General features: G+C 40.4%; 1 long non-coding RNA gene across 1 annotated transcript; it reads right to left on the reverse strand.

Annotated features, from left to right (window-relative positions):
* Nucleotides 1–305: 305 nt before the first annotated feature.
* LOC128777422 (uncharacterized) lies at nt 306–12,518 on the reverse strand. Its single transcript, XR_008422683.1, has 3 exons — nt 12,306–12,518; nt 1,482–1,607; nt 306–590 (listed from the first exon to the last, which is right to left on the reverse strand). It is a non-coding gene; the product is annotated as an uncharacterized LOC128777422 (long non-coding RNA).
* Nucleotides 12,519–12,970: the final 452 nt, after the last annotated feature.

Consider the following 12,970-nt stretch of genomic DNA (forward strand, 5'->3'; position numbering starts at 1 on the left):
TGCAGATTTCAAGTTCCCCCTCTGAAAAGGGAAAGGGCTCTGATCAGAGCAGTTCTCGATTATCTTATTTATATATTGGACTTAAAAAAAATTTTTTTTGAAGAAAGAGTTTTACAGCGAAAATATAGGGAATGAACAATTTTGAAAATAACTCTACTAGATGACTTTTAGGATTTTTAAAACTGGAACTTCCAAGGCTTTCAATATTCTGTAATTTGACCCTATTTTTTCTGTTTACAATGGGATAGCCTCCTGAGAGGACATATTCACAGAGGAGAGAGAAGGAAGCAAAGTCTAGGGCACAGGACACTCGCCAGGAGGGTTTCTAGACATTGGTCAGACTAGGGTTCAAGGTGTTTAGTATCTGCCTGGGCCAAGTGTGGGTGTGTGGGAGGTTGCAGCAAAGTCTGATTTTGCCAGTTATTCAGTTTTGCCAAAGGCCAGCCCCAGGGCTCAGTAGAGCATGGACCACCTACTTTGTGGTTGATCCTTCTGAGTGAGAAAAAAAATCCCCCGGAGAAACAGAAGTCTTTACAAATAGCTCCACTTTGCAAAGGTCATCTCTCTCTAGGAAGTGCACTTTCTTCCCCCTTTAAGAAAGAAGTTTGAGCTCATTAATTCCACTGGCCCCATTTCAGCAAGTAACATGTAGTTTTAAAAGTAAGCATGAGAAAAAGGAATTTTCTGTAAAATAATCTTATCTGATACAGAGAAACTCTAAATATAAAACATATTCTGCCTTTAGGTCTTTTCTCCCACCCCCAGCTTGGAATCTCTTCTGGAGTTGTTTCAAAACAACTTTTAACAATGTCAAAAGAAATTTTAGGGGGCACCTGACTGGCTCAGTCTGTACAGCGTGCAACTCTTGATCTCAGGATTATAAATTCTAGCCCCACGATGAGCGTGGAGATAACTTAAAAATAAAATCTTTAATTAAAAAGACATTTTAGGACACTCATTCAAATATTAAAGGACAGTTTCTTAAAATATTAGGAAGTGCAAAATCATTAAATAATTGATTTGAACTAACCAAAACAGAAAGTCTATTAATATATATATATTTTTAATGTTTATTTATTTTTGAGAGAGAGAGACACACACACAGCGTGAGCAGGGGAGGGGCAGAGAGAGAGGGAGACAGAGACTCTGAAGCAGGCTCCAGGCTCTGAGCTGTCAGCACAGAGCCCATCGCGGGGCTCGAACTCACCGACCGCGAGATCATGACCTGAGCAGAAGCCGGACACCTAACCGACTAAGCCACCCAGGCGCCCCAAATCATTTCTATCATGCTCAGATAAAACCTCTTCTTGGATTAAGAGTAAGAATGGAAAAGATTGGAAGCTATCTCGGATAGTTTGCCCCTGGAATCCCTTTCACTGATGAACATAGGGTTTTGAGGCTTGAGAGAAATTCCTCCCCACCCCCCATTAAACTCTGGACACAGAATCAGAATGAAGTCAAAGGGGCAAATTTACAAGGACCTCAGAGCAGCTGTCACAAAGGCAACGAAGATGATGGTTGATAGTTGGTCCTGGGAGTCTCAGTGCCTTCTGTTCGTCATGACTGTGACAGCATAGATGGTTGGAGGTCTGAAACATGACGTCCACCTTAGAGAAAACAGGGAGACATCAGTAAAGCAGAAAGAGTTTCCCAGAGATTAGAGGGACTGCGGCAAGCAAAGGTGAGAAAACCCGTGAGGGGCTAGCTTGGTGACTAATGAAACTGTAAAACGAAACTGTCCAAGGTAAAATGAAACTGTCCAAGAGGTGCCTCAGTGACCTTTGAACCAGTCAGCCTAGTGAGTGACTTCTGGCCAAGCACAAACCTGGATTTTAGGCTGGTGGTAGATGTAAATTATTTTGTTTGTTTAAAAAAATTTTTTTTAATGTTATTTTTAAGAGAGAGAGAGAGAGAGAGAGACAGAGAGCGCAGGGGAGGGGTAGAGAGAGAGGGATGTACAGAATCCGAAGCAGGCTCCAGGCTCTGAGCTGTCAGCCCAGAGCCGGTCTTGGGGCTCAAACTCATGAACCGTGAAATCATGACCTGAGCTGAAGTCAGACTCTTACCCAACTGAGCCACCTGAATGCCTTAATGCAAATTTTGTTTTTAACGTCTCTCGATTTCTTCTCTGACCCATGCATTATTGACAAGTGTGTTGTTTAATCTCCTTGTATCTGGGGATTTTCTAGTTGTCTACCGTTAACTGTTCTAGTTTAATTCTACTGTGATCTGAGAGCAGATGATATGACTTCCTTTCATTTAAATTGGTTAAGGTGTGTTTTATGGCCCAGAACGTGGCCTGTCTTGGTGAATATTCCATGTGAGTTTGAGAATGTGTGTTCTGCTGTTGCTGGATGAAGCAGTCTATAGATTTCAATTATACACAGTTGATTGATAGTGTTGTTGAATTCAACATGTCCTGATCTTCTGCCTACTGGATGTGTCCGTTTCTGATACAAGAATATTCTCCAACTATGATAGCGGATTCACCTATTTCTCCTTACAGTTCCAACAGTTTTTGCCTCATGAAGTTTGACGCTCTGTGCTAGGTGCATATACATTAAGGATGGTTGTATCTTCTTGGAGAACTGACTCTATCATTATGTAACACCTCTGTTAATCTGTGATAACCTTCCTTGATTTGATGTCTGCTCTGTCTGAAATGAATATAGTGACTCTTGCTTTCTTTTGATTAATGTTAGTATGGCAAATTTTTCTCCATGTCTTAACCTTTAATCTGTATGTGTCTTTATACTTAGAGTGGATTTCTTGTAGACAATATATAGCTGGGTTTTGTTTCCTGATCCACTATGATAATCTTTTAATTGGCACATTCAGATCATTGACATTCCAAGTGATTATTGGTAAGGCTGGGTTAATAGCTGTCATCTGTTGATGTTTTCGATTTGTAGCCTTTGTTCTTTGTTCCTTTGTTCCTGCCTTTTGTGGTTTTAATTGAGCATTTTACGTGATTTCATTTTCTCTCCTTTTCTAGTTTATCAGTTATTCTTTTTTTCCATTTTTTAATGGTTGCCCTAGAGTTTGCAATAAACATTTACAACTAATCCAGATCTACTTTCAGATATCACTATACCACTTCCCAGGTAGTGTGAGTACCTTATAATAAAAAAATAATAATAAAATAATTCCGCCCTCCAGTCCCTTGTATTATTGCTGTCATTCATTTCACTTATATATAAACATACATAAGCACGGATACACATAAGATCGATTGATCTATCTATCTATAAGAAGGGGAGCCTGGGTGGTTCAGTCAGTTAAGCATCACACTTCGGCTCAGCTCATGATCTCACAGTTTGTGAGTTCCAGCCCCTCATCAGGCTCTGTGCTGACTGCTTGGAGCCTCGAGCCCGGAACCTGCTTCAGATTCTGTGTCTCCCTTGCTCTCTGCCCCTCCCCCACTCGCACTCTGTCTCTCAAAAATAAATAAACATTAAAAAATTTGTTTAATATACTTAAGTATACAAAACTGAATACATTGTTGCTACTATTATTTTGAACAAATTGTTATTTGTTAGATCAATTACGAAAAATAAATTTTTTATTTTAAATGTTTATTTATTTTGAGAGAAAGGGAGAAAGAGAGTGCACACACGTGCAAGAAGGAGGGGGACAGAGGGAGAGGGAGAGAGGGAGAGGCAGAGAAAGAGAATCCCAAGCAGGCTCTGCACTGACAGCGTGACGCCTGATGCGGGGCTCTAACTCATGAACCATGAGAAAATGCATGACCTGAGCCCAAATCAAGTTGGATGCTTAACCAACTGAGCCACCCAGGGACCCCTCATTCTTTTTTAAAAAATAATTTTGCAGGACACAACATTCTAGGATGGTCATTTTTTGTTTGTTTTATCTCAGCACTTTAAATATTTCACTGCACTCTCTTCTTGTTTGCCAGGTTTCTGAGGAGGTTGAATGCAGAGTTCTTATCTTTTTTCCTCTATAAGCAAGTTTATTTTTTTCCCCTTCTGGCTTCTTTTAGAAGTTTTTCATTAACTTTGATTTTCTGTAGCTTCAAAATGATATCCTTAGGTACAGATTCTGGGGCATTTATTTTGCTCGGTGTTCTCTGAGCTTTGTGAATCTGTGGTTTATGTCTGGCATTAATTTGGGGGAAATTCTTTGTTTTTGAATACCATTAATGAAGTTCAATAAATTTAAATAAGTATATAATATATAAATAATTTATCACATTAATTATATAATACATAATATATAAATAATTATTTCAAATATTTCATCTGTTTCTTTCCCTCTTCTTCCTCCTCCTGATGTTCCTGTTATGCATATGTTACACTTTTTGTAGTTGTCCAACAGGCCTTGGATATTGTTTTTTTCTCAGTCTTTGTTCTCTTTGCTTTTCAGTTTTGGAGACTTCTGTTGAGATTGCTTCAAACTCAGAGACTCTTTGCTCAGCCATGTCCAGTCTACTAGTAAGCCCATTAAAGGCCTTCTTCCTTTCTGTCACTGTGTTTCTTGATCTCTAACATTTCTTTTTGGTTCTTTCTTAGGATTTCCAGCTCCCTGCTCACATTGCCCATCTGTTCTTGCATACTGTCTACTCTGTCCATCAGAGCCCTTAGCATGTTAATCATAGTTGTCTTAAATTCCTGGTCTGATAACTCCAACATCTCTTCTATTTCTGATGCTCGCTCTGTCTCTTCAAATTGTGTTTTTTCCTTTTAGTATGCTTGGTAATTTTTTGTTGATAGCAAGACATAATGTGTTAAATAAGGAACTGCTATAAAATAGGCCTTCAGTAATGTGTTGGGAGGAAAGGGAAATCATTCCATAGCCCTATGATTAGGTCTCAGTCTTTTAGTGAGCCTATCCCTCTGGAATGTAAACTTCACAAGTGTTTCTCAGTATTTTTCTCCTCCTTCAGGTGGGACAGAAAGGCCAGAGCTTCCTTTCCCAGGTCAGTCAGGCTTTGAAAATACTCCAGCAGTTGCTGCTTCTGTTAACTAGTTTCCCTTGAGAGCAGGCCTTGTTAAGTAGGACAGGATACTCTGGCATTATTTTTAAAGGATTCTTTTTCCTTTCCTCTTCCCAGAAGCACAAGGGGTTTCTCTCTGACATTTACTGTGAGAACCTGGTTGAGCTCCTGGAGGTAAATCTTACAATATTGTGGGGGCCCCTATGTGACTCGGTCCCCCTGGAGTTTTTAACTCTCAAGCTTGTCCCCACTGAGCTGCCAGCAATTCATCAATTATATATATATAGTTCAGGTTTTCCTATGCTGACACTGGTTCCTGTGGGTGATTTCCACTCCTGAGTCTCTATTCCAATAAGCCAAGGCTCCCTGTATTCGCCGTTCTCTCAAATCTCGGGGGCAGATTTTTGCCCTGTGTTCTCTCTTCTCCTATGGATCCAAGAAGAGCTGATTTTTCAGTCTTCAACATCTTCCTTGCTAGGACAGAGAGGTGACTTTCAAGAACCAGCTGTAGATCTTGATAAATACTGGTGTCACTGAGAGAACTTTTTATTCAAGATGGAGGAATTTAAAATATATCAGAAGTCAGATGCCTAGTGATTTTTTTTTTTTTTTTAAGTAGGCTCCACACCCAATGCAGAGCCCAATGTGGGGCTTGAACTCACAACTCTGAGACCAAGACCTGAGCTGAGGTCAAGAGTCTGATGCTCAACCAACTGAGCTACCCAGGTGCCCTGAGTTTTAATTATAAATATTTTGTTCCAACTAGGAGGATCAGAACAAACATGAAGAACTTGGTTGGAGTAATGGATTGGTTGGGAACTAGAAAAAGTCTTGTTGCAGAGTCACCAGGCTGCCGAGACAAGGTGCTGGCCTTTCATTAATCTCAAAAATTCTTCTTGGAAAGACAACATTCATAGTGAAGGGGCCTAGTTTATGTCAGGCGTGGTCCTCCACAAGTCAGTATCTAGAAAATGACTATATTTCTAGTTAGTAAAGAGCCTCAGAGGATTTGCTCTATGGATTGTATTGTGTAATTTTTTTCTCAACAAATCCAAGGTAGGTATCCAGTACCAATTCTTTCTATCAATTCTAACTCTCACCTGTTCCTTTTTGGAATAGAAAATGATAGAGTATGAGGTTTCCTATAATGAAAATGTCTAAAAAGATAGGTCGTTCATTATCGGGGGAAAAATGAAAAAACACAGTGTATTTATATCTTTAAATAAAACACAGCCTAAGAAATAATACAATATTTTGTGTTAAGTTGATGATGCCGTGTATTGCATATCATAGGGCTTTTTTGTTTTTGTTTTTTACTTCTGCTAAGGCTTGGTAAAGAATCTACAACCCTGTGTTGAGAGAAGGCTGTGTTCTAATGGAGAACGGAAGAGACAGAGTCTGAGAGTCTGATAAAATGAGCCTGTGCCTCCAAGCATAATGGTGGTGCCTTCTGATTTTGCAGTATCTCTAGTCAATGAAGCCACAAGGTGAGATCATTCGGAACATTTTATATTAACTTAGGGGAGGCAAGATAAGGGAGAGAAGCAAAACTTTAAAATACAATCTGGTTTAATCAACATCAGGGGCCCATGAACTGTTTGGGACTCAGACGGAAAAAAAGAGAACTTGAAAGTGGCTATAGTAAATGAGCCCAATGCTGCTGCCCTGTGATGGCTTCTATTTAATGGAAAGCTGTGGTTCTCCAAGGTAGATTGCAAATCTGATTAGGGATCGGCCTGGAACAGAGAGTGTACTCTGACCTCTGGGAAAGGGTTTTGCCCTCTCAGAAAACCTCACCACATTCTATGTGTACACTGGGTGACTAATATTTATTATAGAGCCATGTGATGGAACAGTGAACAAAGGTTGTCCCTGGTCACCTTGGGTCCATCCCCACAATTGCTCCTCTCGTGGAATGTGACGTATGGCACGCCTCCCTCAGCAGTTTTTGAGCCGCCAACAAAAGCTATTGTATAAATACAGCTCAGAACCTTCAGGCATGTGTTAGGATAGCTTATCAGACATATTGCATACTCCCCTCTCAGTTGCAAAACAATTCTCCCAAGGGTTCCTTTGCCTTTGTGACTATGCTTTGATTGGCTGTGAATGAGGTCATAACACTGATTACTTTTCTTGGTGAAGTCAGGGATCTGAGTGTTATGTGCGTGTCCACGTTGCGTTAGGTAATAGGAGAAACTTTATGCATGGATCTTGAGCCATGCTGGACTCATTTACTATGAGCCTCTCATGTGGCAACTCAATGAAATACAAATCAACTGTGTGCCCTTTGGTACTTACAGCTTTTGGAAGTAATCTGTTTACATTGGATCCTTCCTCTTGGACTATCTAAGTTTAGTATTCAGGCTTTATTGTTAACAAGCTGTGTCTTTCTACAAACACAAGGCAAACTACTAGACACAATTTAAAAAGAAATCTACAGACAAAAATCTGTCAAGGCAGAATTATAAGAAAAGTAAGCTTTGCTTATAATTGAGAGTTGAATTGCAGGTCTTTGCAGCTCATTTCGACAAAGCAGAGAATGCGTGGGAAGGAAGCATTTGACTAGATGGTTTTAGAAAAATATTAACATATCTTGTGATCTTGGAGTAGGTTAGATATTTCTCATTTCTAGAGAGATAGGAAAATACTCATCGTAGAATCCATGAAATGCTGTTTAAATCATAAAGTTGGGGTGCCTGGGTGGCTCAGTCGGTTGAGCAGCTGACTTCGGCTCAGGTCATGATCTCACAGTTTGTGAGTTTGAGCTCCACGTCGGGCTCTGTACTGACAGCTCAGAGCCTGGAGCCTGCTTCGAATTCTGTGTCTCCACCTCTCTCTCCCTCTCCCCCATTCACACTCTCTTTCTCTCTCAAAAATAAATAAACTTAAAAAATTTTTTAAATCATAAAGTTGTATATGTGCAATACTATTCAGCCAGATGTTATGGAATAGACCAAATTTCAGGAGAGGTAAAATTGTATCAAAATGTCTTCAAGGTTTTTTTGTTTGTTTAAGTATAATTTCACTCTGCCCTATATAAAATATATCCCAGAAATTTTGGTTGTACAAAATAAAAACAGTTTTTCACAATTATGTTTGTTATAAATTTGGAGGTAGAATGTTCAATAAAACGTTATAGACTCCAATTCAACAAAAAATTGCTTTTAAGAATCCAACGAGCATTCTGAGGCATTGTTTGGCTTTTGGACATTTAATGCTTTCACATCCTCATTATTCCATCCACAGGATAAGCCTAACAAACATTCGTTAATGCTGATAAGAGATATTTCACGTGATTTTAGCATAGCCCTTAGAAGCAACCGTATATTAAAATATTCCTCAAGGTTAATTCTGGTTTCATGGGCAATTTTGGCTTGCTCCGTGGGGTTACCACAGGGTGTATTATTCTTTCAGGGCATTCAGCACAACTCACTCACCTGAAACTGCTTTCCTGGACAAAATTTAAAATGTGTTGTTTTTAGGGGTGCCTGGGTGGCTCAGTCTGTTAAGCATCTGACTTTGGCTCAGGTCATGATCTCACAGTTCGTGGGTTCAAGCCCCATGTTGGGCTCTGTGCTGACAGCCCAGAACCTGGAGCCTGCTTTGGATTCTGTGTCTCCCTTGCTCTCTGCCTCTCCTCTGCTCTCACTCTGTCTCTCAAAAATAAACATTAAAAACAAAAATTTAAATTAAAAAAGTGTCGTTTTGATTACACCCCATTCTGATTCTAAAAAGCAAATTTAAGTTATATAGATAAGTGTAATTTTGGATTTCCATTACAGTATGTATTTGTCTAGAGCCATCAAACTTCTTTAGGTAAATATTTATAGATGTTAAATAAAAATCTCCTAAAATCTTGGGGCGCCTGGGTGGCTCAGTTGGTTAAACGTCAGACTTCAGCTCAGGTCACGATCTCACTATTTGTGAGTTCGAGCCACATGGGGCTCTGTGCTGACAACTTGGAGCCTGCTTTGGATTCTGTGTCTCCCTCTCTCTCTGCCCCTCCCCTACTTGCACTGTGTGTGGGTCTGTCTCTCAAAAAAATAAACATTAAAAAAATTAACAAAAAATTTCTTAAAATCTTGAACTTAAAAAATCAACTTACTGTAACCATATTTAAGAAGTTCTTTAACGGGATTATAAATCACTGATGTGTACTGTGCTTTGTAGAATCACAGCGTGGACAAGACCACTTGGACTTAAGGATAATCTATGACTCATAATATCAGCTTGTCCTCAGCCACTTCCTGTGATGGGGAACTCACCTTTCATGATAACTCTTTGAACTTTCTGCAACTTTCAGAGGAGATTTAGCTGGTTGACCTTGCTCAATAGTTTTAACCTTTCAGGTCTCAGTTTTTTTCACTCGTAAAGGTGTTCAAGACATTTTTTGCATTCCTACTATGGGTCAGGCAATCCCAGTTTTGGGGGAGGGGGAACCAAGGTAAGGTATAAACAAACAGATAAATGAAATGAAAAAATAAGGCACTAGGAAATTTTAGGCTTTGGGGATATAAAGTTGGATAAAACAATAGTCTAAAGGGAGAGACTAGGACATACACCGTTATGAAGCAGTACAAGGAGTTTAATAAAGTTCACAAGCAATTCTAGGCACTCTGAGAACACTGCCATTTGTTCTTTTAGCAACTCCCTTCCACCCAACCTCAAGGTGCTTATTTCCTACAAAAAATTAACCAATGACTATGCCCTCTGGATTAGGACTTTTCTCCGGGTAACTTCCATCCACTATCCCTTAGACTATGACCTCCTATCCAATAGGGATTCGGCTGTTTTGTTCAGCCTTTTCTTCCATATCACCAAGCCCAAAGCCTGACATATGGAAAACCTCAATAGATACTTGCTGAATAAATAAATAAATGAACCATATCCAGAAGCTAATGGTGGGAGGGTGGGGAGGGCTACTAAAGGAAGTTCTATAAAGTAGAGACTTGATCTTCCCTTTCCTTATTACCCTATCTGGAAATAATTCTGCTAGCAGTGGGGATATGGATCAAAGAGGACTTGAACTAAGGTAGCCGTGAAAGAGGGTATTGCAATAATTCAAGTAAGGACTGATAGGGGGGTGAAATAGGGTGGTGCCAAGGATACTGGGGGAAGCCTCAATGACTGGGGATGGGGGTGGAGGAGTGAGAGAAGTGGAGGATGACTTTCAGAGCTCCAGTTTTAGATTTCTGATCAAATCAAGGCACGTGGGAGGAAGAGCAGTTTCTAGGGGGAGAATAGGAGTCTAACTTTGGACATGTTGCATTGAAGTTGACTGTGGACAGTGAAATACGGAGACAGCCACTGGTCAGTCATTAGAAGAGGTCTGGAGCTGACTTTGCAGCAATTGTTGTGGATGCCTCAATACCTATTCCACTCTTCTCTCAATGTAATTTTGGAAATTGATCTCATTTTTTAATTTTTTTTCATTTTTTTTTTAACATTTATTTATTTTTGAGAGACAGAGTGTGAGCGGGGAAAGGGCAGAGAGAGAGGGAGACACAGAATCTGAAGCAGGCTCCAGGCTCTGAGCTGTCAGTACAGAGCCCTGCTTGGGGCTCGGACTCACAGACCGCAAGATCATGACCCGAGCCGAAGTCGGACGCTCAACCGACTGAGTCACCCAGGCGCCCCGACAATTGAAAGCATCTTAACTGAAGCAGTTGAAGATATAAATCAGGTGGTCACCAGCAAATGGGTGACAGTTAAATCCAGAGCATTAAAGCAATTACCTGGGAAAAGTGGCTGACAATGGAATTCTGGGCAGCTTACTCTTAACGACTGAATACAGTTCTGAATTCCAGCCTCTGATTCAAGATTCGTTTTTTTTTAATTTTTTTTTTTAATGCTTATTTATTTTGGGGGAAGGGGCAGAGAGAGAGGGAGACACAAAATGTGAAGCAGGCTCCAGACTCTGAGCTGTCAGCACAGAGCCCCACGTGGGGCTCAAACTCACGAACTATGAAATCATGACCTGAGCCGGAAGTTGGACCCTTAACCGACTAAGCCACCCAGGTGCCCCAAGATTCCTTTTAAATCAAACTCAATCTCTCTGAGTCTGTCCAACAAGTAGCTCTGTGACCTTGAACATTTTACAAATCACTTAGTCGTTCTGTGTTTCAATGAGCTGAAATGTGAATTGAGGGTATGTATTTAGTCTGTCCATATGGGCAGATTCAGGTTTTGTATGGTTTGAAATGTACAGAATTTTGAGAGGCCCTCTTAAAAACTGGGCACAGAATCTTGGAAGGATTCCAAGTGTAAGCGAGGGGTCTTTATAGGCTTCAAGGTACATCTTCCTCTGCTTAGCTTCCGAGTTATTTTGTGGAATGAGTGAGGTAAGGCAGGTATCATGCTTAGCGCGTGGTAACTGTTCAAGAAAGGTTAGCTGGCATGATTAGGAATAATTTAATACATAATTTAGATTTAGATTGTGGAAATACACACATATATGTAACTTTTTTAATTTTTGTATTGCTGGTTTTAAATCTGTTCTCACTTCTGAGCAAAGTGTGCTTCCTATCTCCTTCCCCCTCACTCTACCTGTGGGACCAACTTAACCATGAGGCGCAGTGGGCACAGTGCCTTGGGCTTACAGTGCGTTTAGGAGCACACAAAAATATTTTTATTTGTTTTAAAGTCAGAAGGAAAAGGGGTGCCTGGGTGGCTCAGTCGGTTGAGCATCCAACTTCGGCTCAGGTCATGATCATGTAGTCTGAGTTCGAGCCCTGTGTCGGGCTCTGTGCTGACAGCTCAGAGCCTGGAGCCTGCTTCACATTCTGTGTCTCCCCCTCTCTCTGCCCCTCCCCTGCTCATGCTCTGTCTCTCTCTGTCAATAATAAATAAACATTGAAAAAAATTTTTTTAAATAAGCAGAAAAAATGAGCTTTCATTCTTAAAGAAAAATTTGATACATAACATAAGCATAGCTATCTTTAACCCAATGCTATAGTGAAATCTAATTTTTAATACTTTCTCATGGAGGAAGAGGCCCACAGAGGCTAACGTTCCCAGGGCACACAAAAGTCAGAATACAGCCGTGCTGTCCGCTTCTCCCCTTTGTGTTGTCTTTCCTTTATTTCCATGATCTTTCCCTCCTTCACCTTTTCCTCGCCTTTCTCTACTCTCCACCGTTTTACTTCTCGTTATTCTCCCACCTCTCGCATTTTCTGGCCCCCGTCCCTATGAGTCTCTCCCATAAAATGAAAAACTAAAAAATAAAGACAAGCATTCTCCGTGTGTCAGTTTTTCTTTCCTGTCTCAGCTGATTTCCTCGTTATCATCTTTCAGAGTGAAGACACAGAATCCCTTTAAGAATGGGAGACTCAGAACAGAGTTTGAGACATACCTTCTGAAACGGCAGCCTCTTGAGAGCCTGACTCCCACTCAAGAGTGTTCCCGCTCCACATTTTTCACACCAAACGCAGTGAAGACAACGAACATTAATTAGGATTACAGAGCCAGGGAGGCTTACCGCACTGTGACAGCTCACAAGAAAGAGAATGCCACTTCTTTTTTTGGATGCCATTCTGAGTGTCATGTATGTATTAATTCTTGAGCTCAAGCCAAGTTACTTTGGGGATGAGATGTAATCTGTTATTTTTAGGTCATACTGGGTAGGGGGACAGGCTATTCTCGGAGGTTCCTAAGAAGGTGGGTTTGGCTGATTTTAGATGATCAAGTTTCCTATTGTGAACCTCCCTTCAAAAACTAATTTTGAAATGTTATCATTCATTGTTCATGCTTATGAAGAACACAATGTTGGAAGCATTCCTTAGTTCAAGGGGATTTCACGCCTGGGTAGTTTTCAAGTTTTATTGTTTTCCAGCTTACTTGCCTGACTTAGGATCCCTACTGCTTCTTAAATTTCACAAATTGAATGAAGTAAAGAAAAAAGCATACACACCAAAAACAAACCAATACTTAACTCTTTCTTCTAACAACCCCACCGCCCAGAGGGAGATGTGCTTATGTGTAAGAAATCAAGTAAGAAATAAAGTGGCAAGTTTCCTG

The sequence above is a fragment of the Panthera pardus genome, unplaced genomic scaffold (assembly GCF_024362965.1).
Source record: "Panthera pardus isolate Hobbes unplaced genomic scaffold, ASM2436296v1 HiC_scaffold_16, whole genome shotgun sequence".
Classification (NCBI taxonomy): Eukaryota; Metazoa; Chordata; class Mammalia; order Carnivora; family Felidae; genus Panthera; species Panthera pardus.